This window comes from Nerophis ophidion, linkage group LG02 (genome assembly GCF_033978795.1).
Source record: "Nerophis ophidion isolate RoL-2023_Sa linkage group LG02, RoL_Noph_v1.0, whole genome shotgun sequence".
Taxonomy (NCBI): Eukaryota; Metazoa; Chordata; class Actinopteri; order Syngnathiformes; family Syngnathidae; genus Nerophis; species Nerophis ophidion.
In genome coordinates this window covers 18,563,167-18,576,741 of record NC_084612.1, presented here as the reverse complement: position 1 = coordinate 18,576,741, position 13,575 = coordinate 18,563,167, and positions in this window count along the sequence as shown.

Below are 13,575 nucleotides of genomic sequence, written 5' to 3'. Positions count from 1 at the left end.
AATATTCAATTATTTATCTTCATATATATATATATATATATATATATATATATATACATATATACAGTATATATATATATATATATGTATATATAATATATATATATATATATATATATGTATTGCTTTGTATTTGTTGTATATTTAAAAATGACATTGTCTATGATAGAACTGAGGTTTGCACTTTTAGTGATCCTAATTCATTAACTCAACATTTGCGTGACATACATCTTTTTTTGTTATAATTATTATTTATTTTATGTTGATTTGTTTACTTTAAGTGTGCACTTAAAACAGCAGTGAATAATATCATACATCACAATCGGTTTGTAACTATATAGAGTATAGTACCACACAAAAAAAACAAAGTCGTACAAACATCTCAAAGAAGAATATGATATTATTTATTCAAATATCAAACATATATATTATGTTGTAGTCTTTGCAAGATAAAGTGTAAAAAGAAGCACACTGACAATCTCATGGTTTAGTACAATAATTACCTGCAGTGTGTATTTGCAATGTACTGTGGTCCCTCACTAAAAGCCATAAAAACACATGTAAACACGCTTTTAGCATCTTCTAGAAACTAAGTGGCCCAACAAGGTGAAGTTTCAGGTAAAATGTTCACGCTGAGCTCCACGCTGACCTTGGTGGGTTGTTATGTGGGGGATCCTGGTGGGATACAAGCAGAGAGACAGACTCTCAGGGGATCCTCCTGCTAGGCTGACTTAATGCAGAAACTGAAGTGGAAGCTTTAGTTTTCTTTCAATAGCGAGAAGTGCGGAACAAGAGGGACTCAAATTAACTAGAGCAAATACTTTAAAGGCCTACTGAAATGAGATGTTCTTATTTAAACGGGGATAGCAGGTCCATTCTATGTGTCATACTTGATCATTTCGCGATATTGCCATATTTTTGCTGAAAGGATTTTGTAGAGAACATCCAGGATAAAGTTCATAACTTTCGGTGCTAAGAAAAATGCCCTGCCTCTACCGGAAGTCGCAGACGATGACGTCACATGTTTGATGGCTCCTCACATATTCACATTGTTTTCAATGGGAGCCTCCAACAAAAAGTGCAATTCGGACCGAGAAAACGACAATTTCCCCATTAATTTGAGCGAGGATAAAAGATTTGTGTTTGAGGATATTGATAGCGACGGACTAGAAGAAAAAAAAAACGCGATTGCATTGGGACGGATTCTGATGTTTTTAGACACATTTACTAGGTTAATTCTGGGAAATCCCTTATCTTTCTATTGTGTTGCTAGTGTTTTAGTGAGTTTAATATTACCTGATAGTTGGAAGGGTGTCTCCACGGGTGTCTTGACACGCAGTGTCTCAGGGGAGTCGACGGCAGCTATGGACGGCACAAGCTCAGCTTTTCTCCGGTAAGAACTGACTTTTTAACCACAATTTTCTCACCGAAACCTGCTGGTTGACATGTGGTCGGGATCCATGTTCTCTTGACCGCGCTCTGATCCATAGTAAAGTTTTACCTCCAGGAATTTTAAAAAAGGAATCACCGTGTGTTTGTGTGGCTAAAGACTAAAGCTTCTCAACTCCATCTTTCTACTGTGACTTCTCCAATATTAATTGAACAAATTGCAAAAGATTCAGCAACACAGATGTCCAAAAAACTGTATAATTATGCCTTTAAAGGCCTACTGAAATGAGATTTTCTTATTTAAACGGGGATAGCAGGTCCATTCTATGTGTCATACTTGATCATTTCGCGATATTGCCATATTTTTACTGAAACGATTTAGTAGAGAACATCCACGATAAAGTTCACAACTTTTGGTCGCTATTAAAAAAGCCTTGCCTGTGCCGGAAGTAGCAGACGATGTGCGCGTGACGTCACGGGTTGTGGAGCTCCACATTGTTTATAATCATAGCCAGAGCAAGAGCGATTGGGACCGAGAAAGCGTCAATTTCCCCATTAAATTGAGCGAGGATGAAAGATTTGTGGATGAGGATAGTGAGACTGAAGGACTAGAAAAAAAAAAAGAAAAAAAAGGCGAGGGCAGTGAGAGCGATTCAGATGTTATCAGACACATTTACTAGGATATGTCTGGAAAATCCCTTATCTGCTTATTGTGTTACTAGTGTTGTAGTGAGATTATAAAGTCATACCTGACAGTCGGAGGGGTGTGGTGACCGCCAGTGTCTCTGATGGAGGCCAATGAGGAGCCAAGAAAGTCCCAGCTGCCTCTTTGACAGCTGCAGGAGGACGCAAGCTGAGCTCATGTCTCCGGTAAGAGCCGACTTATTACCACAATTTTCTCACCGAAACCTGCCGGTTGACATGTGGTAGGGAAACATGTTCGCTTGACCGCTCTGTTCCATATTAAAGCTTCACAACAAACAAAGAAACACCGGCTGTGTTTGTCTTGCTAAAGACAGCTGCAATACACCGCTTTCCACCAACAGCATTCTTCTTTATAATCTCCATTATTAATTGAACAAACTGCCAAAGATTCAGCAACACAGATGTCCAAAATACTGTGTAATTATGTCATTAAATCGGACGACTTTTAGCCGTGAGTGGTGCTGGGATAAAATGTCAGCTTCAACCAATAACGTCACAAGCACGCGTCAACATAAGCGTCATCATTCCGCAACGTTTTCAACAGGACACTTTGCGGGAAATTTAAAATTGCAATTTAGTAAACTAAACCGGCCGTATTGGCATGTGTTGCAATGTTAAGATTTCATCATTGATATATAAACTATCAGACTGCGTGGTCGGTAATAGAGGGTTTCAGTAGGCCTTTAATGATGCTGTGAGGGTGGAGTTTGTCCACATTAAGTCCCCAAGTAATGTGTTCTTTTCACAAAGGGCATAAAAAAGGCCTAATAGCAAACATGAATTACACAAACAAACAATCATTAGACAACACGGCGCCAAACATCATGAAATAATAAATACACAACAAATCTGTTGGTTTAAATGTTAACAATTTGAGTCCTTGAATCCTTAATCAACCACTGGACTCTCAATATTATGTTGGATCCTCAATGGACTGGATTTCACAATATGTTAGAATCACTCAGTCCATTGCATTTGGTCTACCCTAGAAGAGGGGGGGGGGGGGGGACCACACATATCTGCGGTCCTCTCCAAGGTTTCTCATTGTCATTCACATTGACGTCCCACTGGGTTGTGAGTTTTTCCTTGCCCTTTTGTGGGCTCTGAAACGAGGATGTCGTTGTGGCTTGTGTGGCCCTTTGAGACACTTGTGATTTAGGGCCTTATAAATAAACATTGATCGATTGATTGATTAATGATAGAATAAAATTAAATGACCCTATGTCGGGGATGCCCGAAGTGGGGCCCGCAGGCTAGATTTGCCCCTCCGAGTTGTTTTGTTTTCCCTTCCAAAGGGTGGCTCCCCAAGTGGAATTCATATTCATACTGACTTCTTTCACGCTCACACAATTATTGATGGCATGGCCAGAAGGTAACTTTGCTATCCATAATAAAATAAAGAAACTTATTATTTACAGTTAGCATATTTGTGTTTCACACTTCAAATTGTTGTTTGGTCCATTGTTAAAAAGTTAAAAGTTAAAGTACCAATGATTGTCACACACACGCACACACACACGCACACACGCATGCACGCACGCACGCACGCACGCACGCACGCACGCACGCACACACACACACACACACACACACACACACACGCACACACTTCTGACGAGTTGACTTCCACCATGTCGTATCTTGCGAATGTCAGGATGGTGTCAGCCTGTCTTAGAGATCCCTTTGTGTGATCAGAAATGCTTTAAAAGTGTCCAAAGTCTTACAGTCTCGCCGTATAGCGTCTGGTTGCTAGACAACCGCTTTGAGATAGTATTTTAGCTAAATAGGCCAATACCTTCCAGTGGAGGATTTTATCAGCAAAGTGGGATTCGTTCCGCAGTAAGTCTTTAATTGTGATGAAGTGAAGTGAATTATATTTTATATAGCGCTTTTCTCTAGTGACTCAAAGCGCTTCACAGAGTGAAACCCAATATCTAAGTTACCTTTAAACCAGTCTTGTCGGCACTGGGAGCAGGTGGGTAAAATGTCTTGCCCAAGGACACAACGGCAGTGACTAGGATGGCAGAAGCGGGATTGAACCTGGAACCCCCAAGTTGCTGGCACGGCCACTCTACCAACTGAGCGATTGCGCCCCCGTGATAAAACAAAAAGCGATGCCGCAGCGGACCTTTATTACAGCGAAGGAGAAGGCCCTACCGGGACACAAGCTGTTAAAGGATCGCCTCACACTGCTAGTTTGTGCTAACGCTGGCGGTGACTACGTGACGCCACTGCTCGTTTATCTCGCCACAAATATTCACAGACAAAAGGTAAAATGATTTTCCTTTTTAAAAATATATGTATATTTTAGGATTGTGGTGGTCAACGTTCAGGAGTGCTGCATCAAGACTTTTGTGTGTATGTGTGTGTTTTGCATTTAGGTTTGCTGTAATGTTGTTGTGTTGTTTGGGTTAAAGGATATATGTATATATATATATATATATATATATATATATATATATATATATATATATATATATATATATATATACACACACAGTGGTGCAAAAAAGTATTTAGTCAGCCACAGATTGTGCAAGTTCTCCCACTTAAAATGATGACAGAGGTCTGTAATTTTCATCATAGGTACTCTTCAACTGTGAGAGACAGAATGTGAAAAAAATCCAGGAATTCACATTGTAGGAATTTTAAAGAATTTATTTGTAAATTATGGTGGAAAATAGGTATTTGGTCAACCATTCAAAGCTCTCACTAATGGAAGGAGGTTTTGTCTCAAAATCTCATGATACATGGCCCCATTCATTCTTTCCTTAACACGGATCAATCGTCCTGTCCCCTTAGCAGAAAAACAGCCCCAAAGTATGATATTTCCACCCCCATGTTTCACAGTAGTTCTGGTGTTCTTGGGATGCAACTCAGTATTCTTGTACCTCCAAACACGAAGGGTTGATTTTATACCAAAAAGTTATATTTTGGTTTCATCTGACCACATGACATTCTCCCAATCCTCTGCTGTATCATCCATGTATCGATTTTGGTGTAAACTCAACTCGTCGTGTTTGGAGGAAGAAGAATACTGAGTTGCATCCCAAGAACACCATATATATATATATATGGGCTTATATATATATAAGCCCATATATATATATATATATATATATATATATATATATATATATATATATATATATATATATATATATATATATATATATATATATATGGGCTTCACGGCGGAAGAGGGGTTAGTACGTCTGCCTCACAATAAGGAGGTCCTGAGTAGTCCTGGGTTCAATCCCGGGCTCGGAATCTTTCTGTGTGGAGTTTGCATGTTCTCCCCGTGAATGCGGCTTCCTCCCACTTCCAAAGACATGCACCTGGGGATAGGTTGATTGGCAACACTAAATTGGCCCTAGTGTGTGAATGTGAGACTTGTCCAGGGTGTACCCCGGCTTCCGCCCGATTGTAGCTGAGATAGGCGCCAGCGCCCCCCGCGACCCCAAAAGGGAATACGCGGTAGAAAATGGATGGATGGGGTGTGAATGTGAGTGTGAATGTTGTCTGTCTATCTGTGTTGGCCCTGCGATGAGGTGGCGATTGGTCCAGGGTGTACGTTGCCTTCTGCCCGATTGTAGCTGAGATAAGCACCAGCGCCCCCCGCGGCCCCAAAGGGAATAAGCAGTAGAAAATGGATGGATGGATATTTATATATATACAGAGTTAAAAACACTGAGTTAGAAATACATCAAATAGACAAAGATTCTATTAAAAAAGTAAAAAAAAGAAAAAAGCCAAGGTCATGGACATAGAAATAATCTATTTCAGGATGAAGCTGTGCTCATTATAAAACCTTAAAAACTGTACATTCAATGTTTTTCAGTAACACTGCAGCATTTACAAACGTAGAAAGAAATTAACTACAGTAAAAAATCCACATAAAACCCCTCAAATCTTTAGAGATGCGATCAAATGAAATATTAAAAGCTAATTGGTGTCGTTTTGTATTTAATACCTTTTTCAAAAAATTTTTTTACATTCACAAAAGTGTAAAAAAAATGTGAACCAAGGTAAAAGTTGACAAAAAACACTGATGTCAATAATAATGAAAGTGCAGTCACAATTGGTTGATATGTCCTTTATAGCATTACTAACTGTCATTCAAGTGTAAAAAGAAGTGCAGCCCTGCAAAAAGAATACACACAAGAAGTGTCCTGCCAGTGTAAGTGACCAAAAGCCAAAGAAAAGGCCCAATTAGGTTAGTCTTTGCAAGACTGTTTGAAGTTTTCCAGAACATTTCAAATGGCCAAAATATCTGGCGCGTAAAAGCGCTACTCCCAGTGTTGTTTACATGCAGTGTCTGGCCAGAAACAAATACTTTATTAAGGCGGAACGTTCATCCTTAATTGAGGCCGTAATGCAAAGAGTTTTATTGTCAGCGTCATTAAAGCTCGCAGCAGCTTTGCTTCTTTGTCAGCTGATTTATTGTGACTTTGAAAGATGGATTCATGTCACACGTGCAACGGCCAGCTTGAGATGGCGCTCCCAGCAGTTACAGCCTCAAGCAATCGCCATCCATCTCCAGCGCATCTTATTAATGGTAAAGCGACACAATGAGTAATTAATCTACTTTTTATACTCGCAGCTTAAAAGCATGCAGGAGTGACAAAAATATAGAAGGAAGGTGCATTAAGAAGATTCATTTCAATACCTGACTGCACGGCCATTAGATGCAATGTAAGAACTTGACTATTTGACAATGGGACATAATACATTGGAGCAAACACATGAATACATAAATGCGTATCTCTTTTATAATCAATGAGCATTATTGTCTTTGTAAACGCATAATTCTTCCATAGAATCTGCAGGTGTACCTAAAGTTGTGTCTGGGGCATAATCAACAATTTTTGGATTCTGCAGAAAAAAGAAACAAAACTAATAATAAATAAACTCAAATTGTATGAAGCAAGAATATATCTCAATGGTATTGAACATTTGTTGAATATACAGTAAAATAAAATGTATACAGTTAATATATACAAATTTGGGCTGATTAAAATATTTGACTTCCGGTTAATCGCATTGCCTATAATAAATAATAAATCACGATTAATTGCAAATGGAAGTTTTTTTAATCTTTAATATGTGTTTTGCTTTCAACGAGAAACAGAAAAGCAAGCCCAAATAAGGAACCCATGCTCGAATATAGGCCCAAAAACTGCAACATGAAACCCACAAACTTTGCAAGCAACTTTTTTCTGAAGTCGCTTTTCGTCCTTTTTTGTCTTTCTAAAGCAGACTTGGAAAAAATACGTCCCGCCAGACGTTTCCAAATGATTTTTTGCGACCTTCAAATCGAATCTGTAGCTGCCATTAAGACGTGCTGTGCTGTTTTCAAATTACCATAAGGTTTAAACTATAGAAAGTATTTCAATGGTTGGAATCTGTGAGTATCTGTATATTATAATATACCAGTTATTACGGTAATCTGCGTCACAGCAGTTCCATACAGACGAGGCACAAATCATATGTATGTATATATACTGTATGTATATATATATATAAATATATATATATATATATATATATATATATATATATATAAATATATATATGTATATATATATATATATATATATATATATATATATATATATATATATGTATATATATATATATACATTTATATATATTTATATATATATACATAATACAATTCTTAAAATTTAATTAATTTTTTTACATTTTTATGTTTTTTATTTAATAATAAAAAAATAAAAATACAACTTTTTTCTTCACCTACACACTGGCCCCCAGACATATTTTTTTTCTCTCAATGTAGCAAAGTCAAGATATATTCCCAGGTCTGTTCTAACGACTTCAGAAAAAAGTAATTTGCAATACGTAGACTAGGCAACAGTCTACTAACTTTGACAGCCGTTCTAAAAAATATGTATGATCGATAATCAATGTCAATATCAACGATGATAACATTTTAAATATTGACAAAAAAAACTCACAAAAGATATAATGAAAGCAATTACCGTATTTCCTTGAATTGCCGCCGGGGCGCTAATTAATTTAAAACCTCTTCTCAGTCCTGTGCTTACCAAAGGCATGCGGTAAAAGTAAGCATGTGCTAAATATTTTAAAACCTCTTCTCATTCCGGCGCTTACCAAAGGCATGCGGTAAATTAAGGCCTGCGCTTATAAATTTGAGTGTGATGTAAGGATACCATCATGAAAAGCACATTTAAAAAAAAAAAAACTTTAATGTACGGGAGCCTGTAAAGGTCTGTATTTTACCTTGGGGGATCCTCCAATTATTCACTATTTACCCAATAAATCTAGTCAAAGAGAGAGTGAGAGGAGTCGGCTTATATAGTTGAACAATTTACTATATACAACACATAAACATACAATAACCAGACAATAATAAACACACATTAATTACACTCATACACTCGTCCCCACTCACACGCTACCTCCCCAACTCGCGCTGTCCACTTCCCTCGCAGCATTGTAGCCACGATAGCACACAACTCAGATCTTTATAATGTTCCACACTCGCTCTCCAAATAGTAAACAGTCACAGGGGAGAGGGTCTCTTTAACAAACTTAACAAATACCTGACTAAACTTGCCGTTCGGGAAGTCACTGTGCAGCAAACAAACATACGTGCGAGCTGCGGTTAGCACACCCGTCCCATCTACTGGCAACGTGACTGCCCAAACGTCCTAAACTTTAACGAGTGCAACTTATAAACTGTCACTTATAACACACTGAAATAGGAAGCTTACTGTGGCTATTTCTCTGAACTGCAACCGCGGTGAACTATCTCCCGTGTAGTATTACCGACGCTACGTTACTTGTTAATGCCGGAGCCCTTTTTACACTTTGTTTAATGTGCCGGCGGGAACGGAACTGCCCGTAAGCATAGCAACTGGAAACCATTGCAACCGAACCCATAGCAACGGTTAAACAACTTAAAGAAACACGTTTTACCTTTCCAAACGACACATATGAAATAGAAATAAATAATAATAATTAAACCCTTAACAGAAACAATCTCCTATTTGTAGAACTAAAAGAACAATTACATAAATATGCAAACCTTCAGAACAGTTAATATGTAGCATAAAAAATGCAGATGGGCTTAAAACGTCACAACACTCAGTCACCGTATGCAAGTACCTAAAATAAAGACTCGACATAAATATAAATTCAATCGGATCAGAAACATTGGAGGAAACAGGATTAAAACTCGATGCTAACCGCCCATAGAAAATACATGGGTACGGCTAGTAGCTACTATTAACAAACAAATACACTTACCAACTCGGCTTAATAGCTTAACATCGCCACACTCTCTCATCGCAACTCGGCCCTGATGAGCGGCCCCTATAAGTTTGCAATTAGTTGTAAAATGTTGGACGGTTGTTTTTACGATATGCAGGCATATGACAACTTCCAAACATACCGGCTTCAGATGTCCTCAGGCTTAGCTACCGCACCTGGCAGCCATCTTGGAATGCTGGATAATATAGAGTGCGATAGGCTGCAGCGGGTCACGTGAGCGCCTGTGTTAAACTCGCGAGATTAAACGTGGAAACGGCGCAGGTAATATGAGGGGATGCCATGACAGAAAATATGGCTTATCTCCCACCCGTGTTACACACTCTTGACGTGACGAGACGAGTATGACCCGGCAGTAAACCGAGAAATGCGCTAATTATTTTGCTAAACAAGTTTGACCCGCCAGTAATTCTAGGCATGTGCTAATTCTAAGCATGCGCTAATTATTTTGCAAAACGAGTTTGACCCGGCGGTAAAACGAGGCATGCGGATAACATTTACCCGGCGGCAATTCAGGGAAATACGGTATGGATAATTATAATAATTATAAATAAAGATATCGATATTAAAAAAAACAAACATTTTATTATTGTGATAAATATAGTAAATATACATATATATTGTATAAAATTCTGCTTAGGCGCAAATTTTTTTTTGGGGAGTCAACATTTTTTGGTTGCAAATCTTTTTTTTTGGGGTTACAACTATACTTCGATCTTGTGGGTGTGGCCTCCTCTGAACAATATGTTAGAAGCCTTTTTATTGGTCAGTCTAAGACTGCTGAATGCGCCTGCCCACAACACATTTGGGCCCTGCGATGGGTTGGCGACTTGTCCCAGGTTGTACACCGCCTTCCGCCCGATTGTAGCTGAGATAGGCACCAGCGCCCCCCGCAACCCCAAAGGGAATAAGCAGTAGAAAATGCATGGATGGATGGATGGACAACACATTTGAAGGGTAAATACCAAAAACAAGGACTGGGCGATGTTGACCAATAAAAATAGTGCTCCTAGCATGCCCCGTTCACAATATCAAAGATAAGCCATAAAAAAAAAATGGATTTGCCACACCCTCAAAAAATATTTGTAACCATACCTTTTTTTGTTTGAAAAAACATCTGTTTTTATTTCAAATTAAAATTTTTGTTTGTAATTTTTTTGGGTTGCATAAAATGCACAAATCTTTCTCCATAAGTGGCTGTCAACACAGATGTGATTGTACAGTGATACCTCAACTTACAACCACATTGCATTCTGCGAATTAACCCCTAACTTTGTATACTCCTGTCTTTTAAAGCGGCGGCCCTGCCCATTCAAATGAATTGAAATCCATTTAATCTGTGCTTGCTCTCACAGAAAAGCACCTGTGGAGGGGGGGCGTGGCCTCTCGGGCCTGCCGCGGAATGTGGTGTGCCAGGACCGGCCTCGAAGACAGCGACAGGTGAGTATATGGCCCAGGTGGGCCTTGTTATCTAATCACCTGTCGCTTTTATTAGTAGCAGACACGTTGTTGGAGTTGGAAGTGCTGATGAGCGGACGCAAGGGAAAATACATTTTTCTGGAAAGCAGAAACCTGTTGATATTGATGAAAATAAAACAGTGTTATACCCTGAATTCCGGGTTCTCCTGGCAGTGTGTGGTGGTCCGAAGAACCCACTACAGGGCAACTTCTACAGCACCTTTTTAACATTTAACAAGACTTTTAAAGAGAAATACAAACTTTCAGATAAGAAATATTTTTTTGAAAAACAATACAATAGTAATACAAGCAACTACAGTACATTAGTTTTATGAATGTAACAGGTAGGTAATGGAACAATCCCATGGCCAGCACTCTTGTGAACGCATCACCTGTTTGTCTGCGTTAGCTGTTATAATAAAAATATCACTAATACTTGGTTAATATTCAAGTCACAAAATGTAAATGGAGTGTCTTTGGCGCTTTTTGGATGGTTATTTAATGGATTTTTTGGGCGGAATAGTGAACCTCCCATTGGCTCTGCTGTACGCAGACCTTTATTTACTTTTATTTACAAGTTAGAATGCGTTTTAAAAAATGCACCCATCGTCATGTCATTCATAATGATTGTGAACGATAGGCAAAATTCCCCCAAAAGTGCGGTTCCCATTTGAAGTGTAACACAAAGCTGAGACCCACCTCCTATCCCAAGTTACTCGTAAGTTAAGGTACTCTTAAATTGAGTGTGTACAGTAAATATTAGTACTGTCAAACATTACCTTTTCTAAATAGGATTAGGTACACATGTGTCTTTGGATTAATCAGGATTAATTATAGGTTATTTCTTGCATAATTTAAATTAACTTAAAAATACCACCTAACATTTTGACACATGTATTGTCAGAATGTCATACATTGGAGCAAACAAATGAATACATAAATGCATATCTCTTTTACAGTCAATGCACATTATTGTCTATGGAAACGTACAATTATTCCATAGAATCTGCAGGTGTACCTAGTGTTGTTTCTGAAGCATAATCAAAAATGTTTCCGCAGAAAAAAGTAACAAAACAAATAATAAATACACTCAAATTACATGAAGTAAGTATATATTTCAATCACATTTAACTTTTTTTTTTGAATAAACAGTAAAATACAATGTATAAAACTAATATATACAAATTTGGGCTAATGAAAACAGTTGGATTATGCATGACAAAATTGCAGATCAGTTTAAGAACAACATTCCTTAACGAGCTGGGGCAGCACGGTGACACAGGGGTTAGTGCATGTGCCTCACAATACGAAGGGCCTGAGTTCAATCCCGGGCTTGGGGTCTTTCTGTGTGGAGTTTGCATGTTCTCCCTGTGATTGCGTGGGTTCCCTCCGGGTACTCCGGCTTTCTCCCACCTCCAAAGACATGTACCTGGGGATAGGTTGATTGGGAACACTAAATTGGCCCTAGTGTGTGAATGTGAGTGTGAATGTTGCCCGTCTATCTGTGTTGGCCCTGTGATGAGGTGGCGACTTGTCCAGGTGTACCCCGCCTTCCGCCCGAATACAGCTGAGATAGGCTCGAGCAACCCCCACGACCCTGAAAAGGACAAGCGGTAGAAAATGGATGGATGGATGGATGGATGGATGGATGGACATTTCTCAAAGAGCTATTGCAAGGAATTTCGGGATTTCACCATCCACGGTCCGTAATATAATCAAAAGGTTCAGAGAATCTGGAGAAATCACTGCATCTAAGCGATGAAATTACCGTACTGCATCAAAAAAAACCCAACGACATTAGTGTGTAAAGGATATCACCACACTTATTTAATTCAGTAAGTCAGAAAATACTTTTTCACCCCATGTTTTTCCTATTGAATTCTGTTAAAAAAAACAACAACAACAACAACCACAACAACATATGAGGCACTGTTACTTGAATGCACATCATTTTTTAAATTTCTATTTTTCATTTTTTCCCCAACAATGAATGCACATAATTTATGTTCTCTAGAAATTGTTAACAATATTACCTAAAGTTAAGGCTGTGTTTGGAAGCCACATTTTCCACACCACAGCAATCTGAGTCCCATATGCATTAATTAGCACAACACACAGTGGACAAAAGTGAGCAATATTATTTTTTCAACAGCATCATTTTGGATTATAGATAGTAAAGGTGCACCTAATATTGTGCCCATCATGTACTGTATTGTAGGTCCTCAACATGACCTGATCATTTGTGTACTTTCAGTGAACCTGCAAGAGCAAACGACAGCCTGGGGCAGCGCGGCAAAAAGCTTGTTTCGCTCTGTGTGTGCGTGTAGGTTCATCTGGAACACACACACACACACACACACACACACACACACACACACACACACACACACACACACACACACACACACACACACACACACACACACAAAGAGCCTCAATAAGCGAGACAGTGTCAGAGTATTGTAAATCACAGTGCCACACCCACACATAAATCTGGAGCAAAAACAACACATTAGGAGGACAGAGCTCCACAATGACTGCGTGTAAAACACAGCTCAGGTCCACCTGTACCGCCTCTTTGCAGGGCGACAGGCAGCCATTAGGCCACAGAGGAAGACACTCACACGTCAACGGAGGCAAACAGCGATGCCAACAAGAATCAAAAACTCAGCTCTCCCCCTCTCTGGCATCAGGTCAGGAGTTCAA